The sequence below is a fragment of the Schistocerca gregaria genome, chromosome 4, assembly GCF_023897955.1.
Source record: "Schistocerca gregaria isolate iqSchGreg1 chromosome 4, iqSchGreg1.2, whole genome shotgun sequence".
In the NCBI taxonomy this organism is placed as follows: Eukaryota; Metazoa; Arthropoda; class Insecta; order Orthoptera; family Acrididae; genus Schistocerca; species Schistocerca gregaria.
This window is the reverse complement of record NC_064923.1, coordinates 545896101-545912510: the sequence shown is the minus strand read 5'-3', so window position 1 is coordinate 545912510 and position 16410 is coordinate 545896101. Positions and strand designations below refer to the sequence as shown.

Sequence of the window (16410 nt, the reverse complement as noted above, 5' to 3'; positions counted from 1 at the left end):
TGCAGAGTGAAAATCTCATTCTGGAAACATCCCCCAGGCTGTGGCTAAGCCATGTCTCCGCAATATCCTTTCTTTCAGGAGTGCTAGTTCTGCAAGGTTCGCAGAAGAGCTTCTGTAAAGTTTGGAAGATAGGAGACGGATACTGGCAGAAGTAAAGCTGTGAGTACCGGACGTGAGTCGTGCTTCGGTAGCTCAGTTGGTAGAGCACTTGCCCGCGAAAGGCAAAGGTCCCGAGTTCGAGTCTCGGTCGGGCACACAGTTTAAATCCTCCAGGAAGTTTCATATCAGCGCACACTCCGCTGCAGAGTGAAAATCTCATTCTGGAAACATCCCCCAGGCTGTGGCTAAGCCATGTCTCCGCAATATCCTTTCTTTCAGGAGAGCTACTTCTGCAAGGTTCGCAGAAGAGCTTCTGTAAAGTTTTGAAGGAAGGAGACGGATACTGGCAGAAGTAAAGCTGTGAGTACCGGACGTGAGTCGTGCTTCGGTAGCTCAGTTGGTAGAGCACTTGCCCGCGAAAGGCAAGGGTCCCGAGTTCGAGTCTCGGTCGGGCACACAGTTTTAATCTGCCAGGAAGTTTCATATCAGCGCACACTCCGCTGCAGAGTGAAAATCTCATTCTGGAAACATCCCCCAGGCTGTGGCTAAGCCATATCTCCGCAATATCCTTTCTTTCAGGAGTGTTAGTTCTGCAAGGTTCGCAGAAGAGCTTCTGTAAAGTTTGGAAGGTAGGAGACGGATACTGGCAGAAGTAAAGCTGTGAGTACCGTACGTGAGTCGTGCTTCGGTAGCTCAGTTGGTAGAGCACTTGCCCGCGAAAGGCAAAGGTCCCGAGTTCGAGTCTCGGTCGGGCACACAGTTTTAATCTGCCAGGAAGTTTCATATCAGCGCACACTCCGCTGCAGAGTAAAAATCTCATTCTGGAAACATCCCCCAGGCTGTGGCTAAGCCATGTCTCCGCAATATCCTTTCTTTCAGGAGTGCTAGTTCTGCAAGGTTCGCAGAAGAGCTTCTGAAAAGTTTGGAAGATAGGAGACGGATACTGGCAGAAGTAAAGCTGTGAGTAACGGACGTGAGTCGTGCTTTGGTAGCTCAGCTGATAGAGCACTTGCCCGTGAAAGGCAAAGGTCCCGAGTTCGAGTCTCGGTCAGGCACACAGTTTTAATCTGCCAGGAAGTTTCATATCAGCGCACACTCCGCTGCAGAGTGAAAATCTCATTCTGGAAACATCCCCCAGGCTGTAGCTAAGCCATGTCTCCGCAATATCCTTTCTTTCAGGAGTGCTAGTTCTGCAAGTTTCGCAGAAGAGCTTCTGTAAAGTTTGGAAGGTAGGAGACGGATACTGGCAGAAGTAAAGCTGTGAGTACCGGACGTGAGTCGTGCTTTGGTAGCTCAGTTGGTAGAGCACTTGCCCGCGAAAGGCAAAGGTCCCGAGTTGAAGTCTTGGTTGTGCACACAGTTTTAATCTGCCAGGAAGTTTCATATCAGCGCACACTCCGCTGCAGAGTGAAAGTCTCATTCTGGAAACATCCCCCAGGCTGTGGCTAAGCCATATCTCCGCAATATCCTTTCTTTCAGGAGTGCTAGTTCTGCAAGGTTCGCAGAAGAGCTTCTGTAAAATTTGGAAGGTTGGAGACGGATACTGGCAGAAGTAAAGCTGTGAGTACCGGACGTGAGTCGTGCTTCGGTAGCTCAGTTGGTAGAGCACTTGCCCGCGAAAGGCAAAGGTCCCGAGTTCGAGTCTCGGTCGGGCACACAGTTTTAATCTGCCAGGAAGTTTCATATCAGCGCACACTCCGCTGCAGAGTGAAAATCTCATTCTGGAAACATCCCCCAGGCTGTGGCTAAGCCATATCTCCGCAATATCCTTTCTTTCAGGAGTGCTAGTTCTGCAAGGTTCGCAGAAGAGCTTCTGTAAAGTTTGGAAGGTAGGAGACGGATACTGGCAGAAGTAAAGCTGTGAGTACCGGACGTGAGTCGTGCTTCGGAGGCTCAGTTGGTAGAGCACTTGCCCGCGAAATGCAGAGGTCCCAAGTTCGAGTCTCGGTCGGGCACACAGTTTTAATCTGCCAGGAAGTTTCATATCAGCGCACACTCCGCTGCAGAGTGAAAATCTCATTCTGGAAACATCCCCCAGGCTGTGGCTAAGCCATGTCTCCGCAATATCCTTTCTTTCAGGAGTGCTAGTTCTGCAAGTTTCGCAGAAGAGCTTCTGTAAAGTTTGGAAGATAGGAGACGGATACTGGCAGAAGTAAAGCTGTGAGTACCGGACGTGAGTCGTGCTTCGGTAGCTCAGTTGGTAGAGCACTTGCCCGCGAAAGGCAAAGGTCCCGAGTTCGAGTCTCGGTCGGGCACACAGTTTAAATCCTCCAGGAAGTTTCATATCAGCGCACACTCCGCTGCAGAGTGAAAATCTCATTCTGGAAACATCCCCCAGGCTGTGGCTAAGCCATGTCTCCGCAATATCCTTTCTTTCAGGAGTGCTAGTTCTGCAAGTTTCGCAGAAGAGCTTCTGTAAAGTTTGGAAGGTAGGAGACGGATACTGGCAGAAGTAAAGCTGTGAGTACCGGACGTGAGTCGTGCTTCGGTAGCTCAGTTGGTAGAGCACTTGCCCGCGAAAGGCAAAGGTCCTGAGTTCGAGTCTCGGTCGGACACACAGTTTTAATCTGCCAGGAAGTTTCATATCAGCGCACACTCCGCTGCAGAGTGAAAATCTCATTCTGGAATCATCCCCCAGGCTGTGGCTAAGCCATGTCTCCGCAATATCCTTTCTTTCAGGAGTGCTAGTTCTGCAAGGTTCGCAGAAGAGCTTCTGTAAAGTTTGGAAGGTAGGAGACAGATACTGGCAGAAGTAAAGCTGTGAGTACCGGACGTGAGTCGTGCTTCGGAGGCTCCGTTGGTAGAGCACTTGCCCGCGAAAGGCAAAGGTCCCGAGTTGGAGTCTCGGTCGGGCACACAGTTTTAATCTGCCAGGAAGTTTCATATCAGCGCACACTCCGCTGCAGAGTGAAAATCTCATTCTGGAAACATCCCCCAGGCTGTGGCTAAGCCATGTCTCCGCAATATCCTTTCTTTCAGGAGTGCTAGTTCTGCAAAGTTCGCAGAAGAGCTTCTGTAAAGTTTGGAAGGAAGGAGACGGATACTGGCAGAAGTAAAGCTGTGAGTACCGGACGTGAGTCGTGCTTCGGTAGCTCAGTTGGTAGAGCACTTGCCCGCGAAAGGCAAAGGTCTCGAGTTCGAGTCTCGGTCGGGCACACAGTTTTAATCTGCCAGGAAGTTTCATATCAGCACACACTCCGCTGCAGAGTGAAAATCTCATTCTGGAAACATCCCCCAGGCTGTGGCTAAGCATTTCTCCGCAATATCCTTTCTTTCAGGAGTGCTAGTTCTGCAAAGTTCGCAGAAGAGCTTCTGTAAAGTTTGGAAGGTAGGAGACGGATACTGGCAGAAGTAAAGCTGTGAGTACCGGACGTGAGTCGTGCTTCGGTAGCTCAGTTGGTAGAGCACTTGCCCGCGAAAGGCAAAGGTCCCGAGTTCGAGTCTCGGTCGGACACACAGTTTTTATCTGCCAGGAAGTTTCATATCAGCGCACACTCCGCTGCAGAGTGAAAATCTCATTCTGGAAACATCCCCCAGGCTGTGGCTAAGCCATGTCTCCGCAATATCCTTTCTTTCAGGGGTGGTAGTTCTGCAAGGTTCGCAGAAGAGCTTCTGTAAAGTTTGGAAGGAAGGAGACGGATACTGGCAGAAGTAAAGCTGTGAGTACCGGACGTGAGTCGTGCTTCGGTAGCTCAGTTGGTAGAGCACTTGCCCGCGAAAGGCAATGGTCCCGAGTTCGAGTCTCGGTCGGGCACACAGTTTTAATCTGCCAGGAAGTTTCATATCAGCGCACACTCCGCTGCAGAGTGAAAATCTCATTCTGGAAACATCCCCCAGGCTGTGGCTAAGCCATGTCTCCGCAATATCCTTTCTTTCAGGAGTGCTAGTTCTGCAAGGTTCACGGAAGAGCTTCTGTAAAGTTTGGAAGGTAGGAGACGGATACTGGCAGAAGTAAAGCTGTGAGTACCGGACGTGAGTCGTGCTTCGGTAGCTCAGTTGGTAGAGCACTTGCCTGCGAAAGGCGAAGGTCCCGAATTCGAGTCTCGGTCGGGCACACAGTTTTAATCTGCCAGGAAGTTTCATATCAGCGCACACTCCGCTGCAGAGTGAAAATCTCATTCTGGAAACATCCCCCAGGCTGTGGCTAAGCCATGTCTCTGCAATATCCTTTCTTTCAGGAGTGCTAGTTCTGCAAGGTTCGCAGAAGAGCTTCTGTAAAGTTTGCAAGGTAGGAGACGGATACTGGCAGAAGTAAAGCTGTGAGTACCGGACGTGAGTCGTGCTTCGGAGGCTCAGTTGGTAGAGCACTTGCCCGCGAAACTCAAAGGTCCTGAGTTCGAGTCTCGGTCGGCCACACAGTTTTAATCTGCCAGGAAGTTTCATATCAGCGCACACTCCGCTGCAGAGTGAAAATCTCATTCTGGAAACATCCCCCAGGCTGTGGCTAAGCCATTTCTCCGCAATATCCTCTCTTTCAGGAGTGCTAGTTCTGCAAGGTTCGCAGAGGAACTTCTGTAAAGTTTGGAAGGAAGGAGACGGATACTGGCAGAAAAAAAGCTGTGAGTACCGGACGTGAGTCGTGCTTCGGAAGCTCAGTTGGTAGAGCACTTGCCCGCGAAAGGCAAAGGTCCCGAGTTTGAGTCTCGGTCGGGCACACAGTTTTAATCTGCCAGGAAGTTTCATATCAGCGCACACTCCGCTGCAGAGTGAAAATCTCATTCTGGAAACATCCCCCAGGCTGTGGCTAAGCCATGTCTCCGCAATATCCTTTCTTTCAGGAGTGCTATTTCTGCAAGGTTCGCAGAAGAGCTTCTGTAAAGTTTGGAAGGTAGGAGACGGATACTGGCAGAAGTAAAGGTGTGAGTACCAGACGTGAGTCGTGCTTCGGTAGCTCAGTTGGTAGAGCACTTGCCCGCGAAAGGCAAAGGTCCCGAGTTCGAGTCTCGGTCGGGCACACAGTTTTAATCTGCCAGGAAGTTTCATATCAGCGCACACTCCGCTGCAGAGTGAAAATCTCATTCTGGAAACATCCCCCAGGCTGTGGCTAAGCCATGTCTCCGCAATATCCTTTCTTTCAGGAGTGCTAGTTCTGCAAGGTTCGCAGAAGAGCTTCTGTAAAGTTTGGAAGGTAGGAGACAGATACTGGCAGAAGTAAAGCTGTGAGTACCGGACGTGAGTCGTGCTTCGGTAGCTCAGTTGGTGGAGCACTTGCCCGTGAAAGGCAAAGGTCCCGCGTTCGAGTCTCGGTCAGGCACACAGTTTTAATCTGCCAGGAAGTTTCATATCAGCGCACACTCCGCTGCAGAGTGAAAATCTCATTCTGGAATCATCCCCCAGGCTGTGGCTAAGCCATATCTCCGCAATATCCTTTCTTTCAGGAGTGCTAGTTCTGCAAGGTTCGCAGAAGAGCTTCTGTAAAGTTTGGAAGGTAGGAGACGGATACTGGCAGAAGTAAAGCTGTGAGTACCGGACGTGAGTCGTGCTTCGGTAGCTCAGTTGGTAGAGCACTTGCCCGCGAAAGGCAAAGGTCTCGAGTTCGAGTCTCGGTCGGGCACACAGTTTTAATCTGCCAGGAAGTTTCATATCAGCACACACTCCGCTGCAGAGTGAAAATCTCATTCTGGAAACATCCCCCAGGCTGTGGCTAAGCATTTCTCCGCAATATCCTTTCTTTCAGGAGTGCTAGTTCTGCAAAGTTCGCAGAAGAGCTTCTGTAAAGTTTGGAAGGTAGGAGACGGATACTGGCAGAAGTAAAGCTGTGAGTACCGGACGTGAGTCGTGCTTCGGTAGCTCAGTTGGTAGAGCACTTGCCCGCGAAAGGCAATGGTCCCGAGTTCGAGTCTCGGTCGGGCACACAGTTTTAATCTGCCAGGAAGTTTCATATCAGCGCACACTCCGCTGCAGAGTGAAAATCTCATTCTGGAAACATCCCCCAGGCTGTGGCTAAGCCATGTCTCCGCAATATCCTTTCTCTCAGGAGTGCTAGTTCTGCAAGGTTCACGGAAGAGCTTCTGTAAAGTTTGGAAGGTAGGAGACGGATACTGGCAGAAGTAAAGCTGTGAGTACCGGACGTGAGTCGTGCTTCGGTAGCTCAGTTGGTAGAGCACTTGCCTGCGAAAGGCGAAGGTCCCGAATTCGAGTCTCGGTCGGGCACACAGTTTTAATCTGCCAGGAAGTTTCATATCAGCGCACACTCCGCTGCAGAGTGAAAATCTCATTCTGGAAACATCCCCCAGGCTGTGGCTAAGCCATGTCTCTGCAATATCCTTTCTTTCAGGAGTGCTAGTTCTGCAAGGTTCGCAGAAGAGCTTCTGTAAAGTTTGCAAGGTAGGAGACGGATACTGGCAGAAGTAAAGCTGTGAGTACCGGACGTGAGTCGTGCTTCGGAGGCTCAGTTGGTAGAGCACTTGCCCGCGAAACTCAAAGGTCCTGAGTTCGAGTCTCGGTCGGCCACACAGTTTTAATCTGCCAGGAAGTTTCATATCAGCGCACACTCCGCTGCAGAGTGAAAATCTCATTCTGGAAACATCCCCCAGGCTGTGGCTAAGCCATTTCTCCGCAATATCCTCTCTTTCAGGAGTGCTAGTTCTGCAAGGTTCGCAGAGGAGCTTCTGTAAAGTTTGGAAGGAAGGAGACGGATACTGGCAGAAAAAAAGCTGTGAGTACCGGACGTGAGTCGTGCTTCGGAAGCTCAGTTGGTAGAGCACTTGCCCGCGAAAGGCAAAGGTCCCGAGTTTGAGTCTCGGTCGGGCACACAGTTTTAATCTGCCAGGAAGTTTCATATCAGCGCACACTCCGCTGCAGAGTGAAAATCTCATTCTGGAAACATCCCCCAGGCTGTGGCTAAGCCATGTCTCCGCAATATCCTTTCTTTCAGGAGTGCTAGTTCTGCAAGGTTCGCAGAAGAGCTTCTGTAAAGTTTGGAAGGTAGGAGACGGATACTGGCAGAAGTAAAGGTGTGAGTACCAGACGTGAGTCGTGCTTCGGTAGCTCAGTTGGTAGAGCACTTGCCCGCGAAAGGCAAAGGTCCCGAGTTCGAGTCTCGGTCGGGCACACAGTTTTAATCTGCCAGGAAGTTTCATATCAGCGCACACTCCGCTGCAGAGTGAAAATCTCATTCTGGAAACATCCCCCAGGCTGTGGCTAAGCCATGTCTCCGCAATATCCTTTCTTTCAGGAGTGCTAGTTCTGCAAGGTTCGCAGAAGAGCTTCTGTAAAGTTTGGAAGGTAGGAGACAGATACTGGCAGAAGTAAAGCTGTGAGTACCGGACGTGAGTCGTGCTTCGGTAGCTCAGTTGGTGGAGCACTTGCCCGTGAAAGGCAAAGGTCCCGCGTTCGAGTCTCGGTCAGGCACACAGTTTTAATCTGCCAGGAAGTTTCATATCAGCGCAAACTCCGCTGCAGAGTGAAAATCTCATTCTGGAATCATCCCCCAGGCTGTGGCTAAGCCATATCTCCGCAATATCCTTTCTTTCAGGAGTGCTAGTTCTGCAAGGTTCGCAGAAGAGCTTCTGTAAAGTTTGGAAGGTAGGAGACGGATACTGGCAGAAGTAAAGCTGTGAGTACCGGACGTGAGTCGTGCTTCGGAGCCTCAGTTGGTAGAGCACTTGCCCGCGAAAGGCAAAGGTCCCGAGTTCGAGTCTCGGTCGGGCACACAGTTTCAATCTGCCAGGATGTTTCATATCAGCGTACACTCCGCTGCAGAGTGAAAATCTCATTCTGGAAACATCCCCCAGGTTGTGGCTAAGCCATGTCTCCGCAATATCCTTTCTTCAGGAGTGCTAGTTCTGCAAGGTTCGCAGAGGAGCTTCTGTAAAGTTTGGAAGGAAGGAGACGGATACTGGCAGAAGTAAAGCTGTGAGTACCGGACGTGAGTCGTGCTTCGGTAGCTCAGTTGGTAGAGCACTTGCCCGCGAAAGGCAAAGGTCCCGAGTTTGAGTCTCGGTCGGGCACACAGTTTTAATCTGCCAGGAAGTTTCATATCAGCGCACACTCCGCTGCAGAGTGAAAATCTCATTCTGGAAACATCCCCCAGGCTGTGGCTAAGCCATGTCTCCGCAATATCCTTTCTTTCAGGAGTGCTAGTTCTGCAAGGTTCGCAGAAGAGCTTCTGTAAAGTTTGGAAGGTAGGAGACGGATACTGGCAGAAGTAAAGGTGTGAGTAATAGACGTGAGTCGTGCTTCGGTAGCTCAGTTGGTAGAGCACTTGCCCGCGAAAGGCAAAGGTCCCGAGTTCGAGTCTCGGTCGGGCACACAGTTTTAATCTGCCAGGAAGTTTCATATCAGCGCACACTCCGCTGCAGAGTGAAAATCTCATTCTGGAAACATCCCCCAGGCTGTGGCTAAGCCATGTCTCCGCAATATCCATTCTTTCAGGAGTGCTAGTTCTGCAAGGTTCGCAGAAGAGCTTCTGTAAAGTTTGGAAGGTAGGAGACAGATACTGGATGAAGTAAAGCTGTGAGTACCGGACGTGAGTCATGCTTCGGTAGCTCAGTTGGTGGAGCACTTGCCCGCGAAAGGCAAAGGTCCCGAGTTCGAGTCTCGGTCGGGCACACAGTTTTAATCTGCCAGGAAGTTTCATATCAGCGCACACTCCGCTGCAGAGTGAAAATCTCATTCTGGAATCATCCCCCAGGCTGTGGCTAAGCCATATCTCCGCAATATCCTTTCTTTCAGGAGTGCTAGTTCTGCAAGGTTCGCAGAAGAGCTTCTGTAAAGTTTGGAAGGTAGGAGTCGGATACTGGCAGAAGTAATGCTGTGAGTACCGGACGTGAGTCGTGCTTCGGAGCCTCAGTTGGTAGAGCACTTGCCCGCGAAAGGCAAAGGTCCCGAGTTCGAGTCTCGGTCGGGCACACAGGTTCAATCTGTCAGGAAGTTTCATATCAGCGTACACTCCGCTGCAGAGTGAAAATCTCACTCTAGAAACATCCCCCAGGCTGTGGCTAAGCCATGTCTCCGCAATATCCTTTCTTCAGGAGTGCTAGTTCTGCAAGGTTCGCAGAAGAGCTTCTGTAAAGTTTGGAAGGAAGGAGACGGATACTGGCAGAAGTAAAGCTGTGAGTACCGGACGTGAGTCGTGCTTCGGTAGCTCAGTTGGTGGAGCACTTGCCCGCGAAAGGCAAAGGTCCCGAGTTCGAGTCTCGGTCGGGCACACAGTTTTAATCTGCCAGGAAGTTTCATATCAGCGCACACTCCGCTGCAGAGTGAAAATCTCATTCTGGAAACATCCCCCAGGCTGTGGCTAAGCCATATCTCCGCAATATCCTTTCTTTCAGGAGTGCTAGTTCTGCAAGGTTCGCAGAAGAGCTTCTGTAAAGTTTGGAAGGTAGGAGACGGATACTGGCAGAAGTAAAGCTGTGAGTACCGGACGTGAGTCGTGCTTCGGTAGCTCAGCTGGTAGAGCACTTGCCCGCGAAAGGCAAAGGTCCCGAGTTCGAGTCTCGGTCGGGCACACAGTTTTAATCTGCCAGGAAGTTTCATATCAGCGCACACTCCGCTGCAGAGTGAAAATCTCATTCTGGAAACATCCCCCAGGCTGTGGCTAAGCCATGTCTCCGCAATATCCTTTCTTTCAGGAGTGCTAGTTCTGCAAGGTTCGCAGAAGAGCTTCTGTAAAGTTTGGAAGGAAGGAGACGGATACTGGCAGAAGTAAAGCTGTGAGTTCCGGACGTGAGTCGTGCTTCGGTAGCTCAGTTGGTAGAGCACTTGCCCGCGAAAGGCAAAGGTCCCGAGTTCGAGTCTCGGTCGGGCACACAGTTTTAATCTGCCAGGAAGTTTCATATCGGCGCACACTGCGCTGCAGAGTGAAAATCTCATTCTGGAAACATCCCCCAGGCTGTGGCTAAGCCATGTCTCCGCAATATCCTTTCTTTCAGGAGTGCTAGTTCTGCAAGGTTCGCAGAAGAGCTTCTGTAAAGTTTGGAAGGAAGGAGACGGATACTGGCAGAAGTAAAGCTGTGAGTACCGGACGTGAGTCGTGCTTCGGTAGCTCAGTTGGTGGAGCACTTGCCCGCGAAATGCAAAGGTCCCGAGTTCGAGTCTCGGTCGGGCACACAGTTTTAATCTGCCAGGAAGTTTCATATCAGCGCACACTCCGCTGCAGAGTGAAAATCTCATTCTGGAAACATCCCCCAGGCTGTGTCTAAGCCATGTCTCCGCAATATCCTTTCTTTCAGGAGTGCTAGTTCTGCAAGTTTCGCAGAAGAGCTTCTGTAAAGTTTGCAAGGTAGGAGACGGATACTGGCAGAAATAAAGCTGTGAGTACCGGACGTGAGTCGTGCTTCGGTAGCTCAGTTGGTAGAGCACTTGCCCACGAAAGGCAAAGGTCCCGAGTTCGAGTCTCGGTCGGGCACACAGTTTTAATCTGCCAGGAAGTGTCATGTCAGCGCACACTCCGCTGCAGAGTGAAAATCTCATTCTGGAAACATCCCCCAGGCTGTGGCTAAGCCATGTCTCCGCAATATCCTTTCTTTCAGGAGTGCTAGTTCTGCAAGGTTCGCAGAAGAGCTTCTGTAAAGTTTGGAAGGTTGGAGACGGATACTGGCAGAAGTAAAGCTGTGAGTATAGGACGTGAGTCGTGCTTCGGTAGCTCAGTTGGTAGAGCACTTGCCCGCGAAAGGCAAAGGTCCCGAGTTCGAGTCTCGGTCGGGCACACAGTTTTAATCTGCCAGGAAGTTTCATATCAGCGCACACTCCGCTGCAGAGTGAAAATCTCATTCCGGAAACATCCCCCAGGCTGTGGCTAAGCCATGTCTCCGCAATATCCTTTCTTTCAGGAGTGCTAGTTCTGCAAGGTTCGCGGAAGAGCTTCTGTAAAGTTTGGAAGGTAGGAGACGGATACTGGCAGAAGTAAAGCTGTGAGTACCGGACGTGAAACGTGCTTCGGTAGCTCATTTGGTAGAGCACATGCCCGCGAAAAGCAAAGGTCCCGAGTTCGAGTCTCGGTCGGGCACACAGTTTTAATCTGCTAGGAAGTTTCATATCAGCGTACACTCCGCTGCAGAGTGAAAATCTCATTCTGGAAACATCCCCCAGGCTGTGACTAAGCCATGTCTCCGCAATATCCTTTCTTTCAGGAGTGCTAGTTCTGCAAGTTTCGCAGAAGAGCTTCTGTAAAGTTTGGAAGGAAGGAGACGGATACTGGCAGAAGTAAAGCTGTGAGTACCGGACGTGAGTCGTGCTTCGGTAGCTCAGTTGGTAGAGCACTTGCCCGCGAAAGGCAAAGGTCCCGAGTTCGAGTCTCGGTCGGACACACAGTTTTAATCTGCCAGGAAGTTTCATATCAGCGCACACTCCGCTGCAGAGTGAAAATCTCATTCTGGAAACATCCCCCAGGCTGTGGCTTAGCCATGTCTCCGCAATATCCTTTCTTTCAGGAGTGCTAGTTCTGCAAGGTTCGCAGAAGAGCTTCTGTAAAGTTTGGAAGGTAGGAGACGGATACTGGCAGAAGTAAAGCTGTGAGTACCGGACGTGAGTCGTGCTTCGGTAGCTCAGTTGGTGGAGCACTTACCCGCGAAAGGCAAAGGTACCGAGTTCGAGTCTCGGTCGGGCACACAGTTTTAATCTGCCAGGAAGTTTCATATCAGCGCACACTCCGCTGCAGAGTGAAAATCTCATTCTGGAAACATCCCCCAGGCTGTGGCTTAGCCATATCTCCGCAATATCCTTTCTTTCAGGAGTGCTAGTTCTGCAAGGTTCGCAGAAGAGCTTCTGTAAAGTTTGGAAGGTAGGAGACGGATACTGGCAGAAGTACAGCTGTGAGTACCGGACGTGAGTCGTGCTTCGGTAGCTCAGTTGGTAGAGCACTTGCCCGCGAAAGGCAAAGGTCCTGAGTTCGAGTCTCGGCCGGGCACACAGTTTTAATCTGCCAGGAAGTTTCATATCAGCGCACACTCCGCTGCAGAGTAAAAATCTCATTCTGGAAACATCCCCCAGGCTGTGGCTAAGCCATGTCTCCGCAATATCCTTTCTTTCAGGAGTGCTAGTTCTGCAAGGTTCGCAGAAGAGCTTCTATAAAGTTTGGAAGATAGGAGACGGATACTGGCAGAAGTAAAGCTGTGAGTACCGGACGTGAGTCGTGCTTCGGTAGCTCAGTTGGTAGAGCACTTGCCCGCGAAAGGCAAAGGTCCCGAGTTCAAGTCTCGGTCGGGCACACAGTTTTAATCTGCCAGGAAGTTTCATATCAGCGCACACTCCACTGCAGAGTGAAAATCTCATTCCGGAAACATCCCCCAGGCTGTGGCTAAGCCATGTCTCCGCAATATCCTTTCTTTCAGGAGTGCTAGTTCTGCAAGGTTCGCAGAAGAGCTTCTGTAAAGTTTGGAAGGTAGGAGACGGATACTGGCAGAAGTAAAGCTGTGAGTACCGGACGTGAGTCGTGCTTCGGTAGCTCAGTTGGTAGAGCACTTGCCCGCGAAAGGCAAAGGTCCCGAGTTCGAGTCTCGGTCGGGCACACAGTTTTAATCTGCCAGGAAGTTTCATATCAGCGCACACTCCGCTGCAGAGTGAAAATCTCATTCCGGAAACATCCCCCAGGCTGTGGCTAAGCCACGTCTCCGGAATATCCTTTCTTTCAGGAGTGCTAGTTCTGCAAGTTTCGCGGAAGAGCTTCTGTAAAGTTTGGAAGGTAGGAGACGGATACTGGCAGAAGTAAAGCTGTGAGTACCGGACGTGAATCGTGCTTTGGTAGCTCAGTTGGTAGAGCACTTGCCCGCGAAAGGCAAAGGTCCCGAGTTCGAGTCTCGGTTGGGCACACAGTTTTAATCTGCCAGGAAGTTTCATATCAGCGCACACTCCGCTGCAGAGTGAAAATCTCATTCCGGAAACATCCCCCAGGCTGTGACTAAGCCATGTCTCCGCAATATCCTTTCTTTCAGGAGTGCTAGTTCTGCAAGTTTCGCAGAAGAGCTTCTGTAAATTTGGAAGGAAGGAGACGGATACTGGCAGAAGTAAAGCTGTGAGTACCGGACGTGAGTCGTGCTTCGGTAGCTCAGTTGGTAGAGCACTTGCCCGCGAAAGGCAAAGGCCCTGAGTTCGAGTCTCGGTCGGGCACACAGTTTTAATCTGCCAGGAAGTTTCATATCAGCGCACACTCCGCTGCAGAGTGAAAATCTCATTCTGGAAACATCCCCCAGGCTGTGGCTAAGCCATGTCTCCGCAATATCCTTTCTTTCAGGAGTGCTAGTTCTGCAAGGTTCGCGGAAGAGCTTCTGTAAAGTTTGGAAGGTAGGAGACGGATACTGGCAGAAGTAAAGCTGTGAGTACCGGACGTGAGTCGTGCTTCGGTAGCTCAGTTGGTGGAGCACTTACCCGTGAAAGGCAAAGGAACCGAGTTCGAGTCTCGGTCGGGCACACAGTTTTAATCTGCCAGGAAGTTTCATATCAGCGCACACTCCGCTGCAGAGTGAAAATCTCATTCTGGAAACATCCCCCAGGCTGTGGCTAAGCCATATCTCCGCAATATCCTTTCTTTCAGGAGTGCTAGTTCTGCAAGGTTCGCAGAAGAGCTTCTGTAAAGTTTGGAAGATAGGAGACGGATACTGGCAGAAGTACAGCTGTGAGTACTGGACGTGAGTCGTGCTTCGGTAGCTCTGTTGGTAGAGCACTTGCCTGCGAAAGGCAAAGGTCCTGAGTTCGAGTCTCGGTCGGGCACACAGTTTTAATCTGCCAGGAAGTTTCATATCAGCGCACACTCCGCTGCAGAGTAAAAATCTCATTCTGGAAACATCCCCCAGGCTGTGGCTAAGCCATGTCTCCGCAATATCCTTTCTTTCAGGAGTGCTAGTTCTGCAAGGTTCGCAGAAGAGCTTCTGTAAAGTTTGGAAGATAGGAGACGGATACTGGCAGAAGTAAAGCTGTGAGTACCAGACGTGAGTCGTGCTTCGGTAGCTCAGTTGGTAGAGCACTTGCCCGCGAAAGGCAAAGGTCCCGAGTTCAAGTCTCGGTTGGGCACACAGTTTTAATCTGCCAGGAAGTTTCATATCAGCGCACACTCTCCTGCAGAGTGAAAATCTCATTCTGGAAACATCCCCCAGGCTGTGGCTAAGCCATATCTCCGCAATATCCTTTCTTTCAGGAGTGCTAGTTCTGCAAGGTTCGCAGAAGAGCTTCTGTAAAGTTTGGAAGGAAGGAAACGGATACTGGCAGAAGTAAAGCTGTGAGTACCGGACGTGAGTCGTGCTTCGGAGGCTCAGTTGGTAGAGCACTTGCCTGCGAAAGGCAAAGGTCCCGAGTTCGAGTCTCGGTCGGGCACACAGTTTTGATCTGCCAGCAAGTTTCATATCAGCGCACACTCCGCTGCAGAGTGAAAATCTCATTCTGGAAACATCCCCCAGGCTGTGGCTAAGCCATGTCTCCGCAATATCCTCTCTTTCAGGAGTGCTAGTTCTGCAAGGTTCGCAGAAGAGCTTCTGTAAAGTTTGGAAGGAAGGAGACGGATACTGGCAGAAGTAAAGCTGTGAGTACCGGACGTGAGTCGTGCTTCGGTAGCTCAGTTGGTAGAGCACTTGCCCGCGAAAGGCAAAGGTCCCGAGTTCGAGTCTCGGTCAGGCACACAGTTTTAATCTGCCAGGAAGTTTCATATCAGCGCACACTCCGCTGCAGAGTAAAAATCTCATTCTGGAAACATCCCCCAGGCTGTGGCTAAGCCATGTCTCCGCAATATCCTTTCTTTCAGGAGTGCTAGTTCTGCAAGTTTCGCAGAAGAGCTTCTGTAAAGATTGGAAGGTAGGAGACGGATACTGGCAGAAGTAAAGCTGTGAGTACCGGACGTGAGTCGTGCTTCGGTAGCTCAGTTGGTAGAGCACTTGCCCGCGAATGACAAAGGTCCCGAGTTCGAGTCTCGGTCGGACACACAGTTTTAATCTGCCAGGAAGTTTCATATCAGCGCACACTCCGCTGCAGAGTGAAAATCTCATTCTGGAAACATCCCCCAGGCTGTGGCTAAGCCATGTCTCCGCAATATCCTTTCTTTCAGGAGTGCTAGTTCTGCAAGGTTCGCAGAAGAGCTTCTGTAAAGTTTGGAAGGAAGGAGACGGATACTGGCAGAAGTAAAGCTGTGAGTACCGGACGTGAGTCGTGCTTCGGTAGCTCAGTTGGTAGAGCACTTGCCCGCGAAAGGCAATGGTGGTGGTGGTGGTTCGTGTTTAACGTCCCGACGACGACGAGGTCATTAGAGACGGAGCGCAAGCTCGGGTTAGGGAAGGATTGGGAAGGAAATCGGCCGTGCCCTTTCAAAGGGACCATCCCGGCATTTTCCTGAAACGATTTAGGGGAATCACGGAAAACCTAAATCAGAATGGCCGGAGACGGGATTGAACCGTCGTCCTCCCGAATGCGAGTCCAGTGGGCTAACCACTGCGGAAAGGCAATGGTCCCGAGTTCGAGTCTCGGTCGGGCACACAGTTTTAATCTGCCAGGAAGTTTCATATCAGCGCACACTCCGCTGCAGAGTGAAAATCTCATTCTGGAAACATCCCCCAGGCTGTGGCTAAACCATATCTCCGCAATATCCTTTCTTTCAGGAGTGCTAGTTCTGCAAGGTTCGCAGAAGAGCTTCTGTAAAGTTTGGAAGATAGGAGACGGATACTGGCAGAAGTACAGCTGTGAGTACTGGACGTGAGTCGTGCTTCGGTAGCTCTGTTGGTAGAGCACTTGCCTGCGAAAGGCAAAGGTCCTGAGTTCGAGTCTCGGTCTGGCACACAGTTTTAATCTGCCAGGAAGTTTCATATCAGCGCACACTCCGCTGCAGAGTAAAAATCTCATTCTGGAAACATCCCCCAGGCTGTGGCTAAGCCATGTCTCCGCAATATCCTTTCTTTCAGGAGTGCTATTTCTGCAAGGTTCGCAGAAGAGCTTCTGTAAAGTTTGGAAGATAGGAGACGGATACTGGCAGAAGTAAAGCTGTTAGTACCAGACGTGAGTCGTGCTTCGGTAGCTCAGTTGGTAGAGCACTTGCCCGCGAAAGGCAAAGGTCCCGAGTTCAAGTCTCGGTTGGGCACACAGTTTTAATCTGCCAGGAAGTTTCATATCAGCGCACACTCTCCTGCAGAGTGAAAATCTCATTCTGGAAACATCCCCCAGGCTGTGGCTAAGCCATATCTCCGCAATATCCTTTCTTTCAGGAGTGCTAGTTCTGCAAGGTTCGCAGAAGAGCTTCTGTAAAGTTTGGAAGGAAGGAAACGGATACTGGCAGAAGTAAAGCTGTGAGTACCGGACGTGAGTCGTGCTTCGGAGGCTCAGTTGGTAGAGCACTTGCCTGCGAAAGGCAAAGGTCCCGAGTTCGAGTCTCGGTCGGGCACACAGTTTTGATCT

At 50.8% G+C, this 16410-nt stretch overlaps 12 non-coding genes across 12 annotated transcripts; all 12 read left to right on the top strand.

Annotated features, from left to right (window-relative positions):
• Positions 1-180: 180 nt before the first annotated feature.
• Trnas-cga (transfer RNA serine (anticodon CGA)) lies at positions 181-255 on the top strand. The gene has a single exon. It is a non-coding gene; the product is annotated as a tRNA-Ser (tRNA).
• Positions 256-780: 525 nt separating this feature from the next.
• Trnas-cga (transfer RNA serine (anticodon CGA)) lies at positions 781-855 on the top strand. Its single transcript has one exon. It is a non-coding gene; the product is annotated as a tRNA-Ser (tRNA).
• Positions 856-1680: 825 nt separating this feature from the next.
• Trnas-cga (transfer RNA serine (anticodon CGA)) lies at positions 1681-1755 on the top strand. Its single transcript has one exon. It is a non-coding gene; the product is annotated as a tRNA-Ser (tRNA).
• Positions 1756-2280: 525 nt separating this feature from the next.
• On the top strand, positions 2281-2355 carry Trnas-cga (transfer RNA serine (anticodon CGA)). Its single transcript has one exon. It is a non-coding gene; the product is annotated as a tRNA-Ser (tRNA).
• A 1125-nt stretch (positions 2356-3480) lies between these two features.
• On the top strand, positions 3481-3555 carry Trnas-cga (transfer RNA serine (anticodon CGA)). Its single transcript has one exon. It is a non-coding gene; the product is annotated as a tRNA-Ser (tRNA).
• A 1424-nt stretch (positions 3556-4979) lies between these two features.
• Positions 4980-5054, top strand: Trnas-cga (transfer RNA serine (anticodon CGA)). The gene has a single exon. It is a non-coding gene; the product is annotated as a tRNA-Ser (tRNA).
• Positions 5055-7078: 2024 nt separating this feature from the next.
• On the top strand, positions 7079-7153 carry Trnas-cga (transfer RNA serine (anticodon CGA)). Its single transcript has one exon. It is a non-coding gene; the product is annotated as a tRNA-Ser (tRNA).
• A 1124-nt stretch (positions 7154-8277) lies between these two features.
• Trnas-cga (transfer RNA serine (anticodon CGA)) lies at positions 8278-8352 on the top strand. Its single transcript has one exon. It is a non-coding gene; the product is annotated as a tRNA-Ser (tRNA).
• Positions 8353-9776: 1424 nt separating this feature from the next.
• On the top strand, positions 9777-9851 carry Trnas-cga (transfer RNA serine (anticodon CGA)). Its single transcript has one exon. It is a non-coding gene; the product is annotated as a tRNA-Ser (tRNA).
• Positions 9852-10676: 825 nt separating this feature from the next.
• Positions 10677-10751, top strand: Trnas-cga (transfer RNA serine (anticodon CGA)). The gene has a single exon. It is a non-coding gene; the product is annotated as a tRNA-Ser (tRNA).
• Positions 10752-11277: 526 nt separating this feature from the next.
• Trnas-cga (transfer RNA serine (anticodon CGA)) lies at positions 11278-11352 on the top strand. The gene has a single exon. It is a non-coding gene; the product is annotated as a tRNA-Ser (tRNA).
• A 1124-nt stretch (positions 11353-12476) lies between these two features.
• Positions 12477-12551, top strand: Trnas-cga (transfer RNA serine (anticodon CGA)). Its single transcript has one exon. It is a non-coding gene; the product is annotated as a tRNA-Ser (tRNA).
• Positions 12552-16410: the final 3859 nt, after the last annotated feature.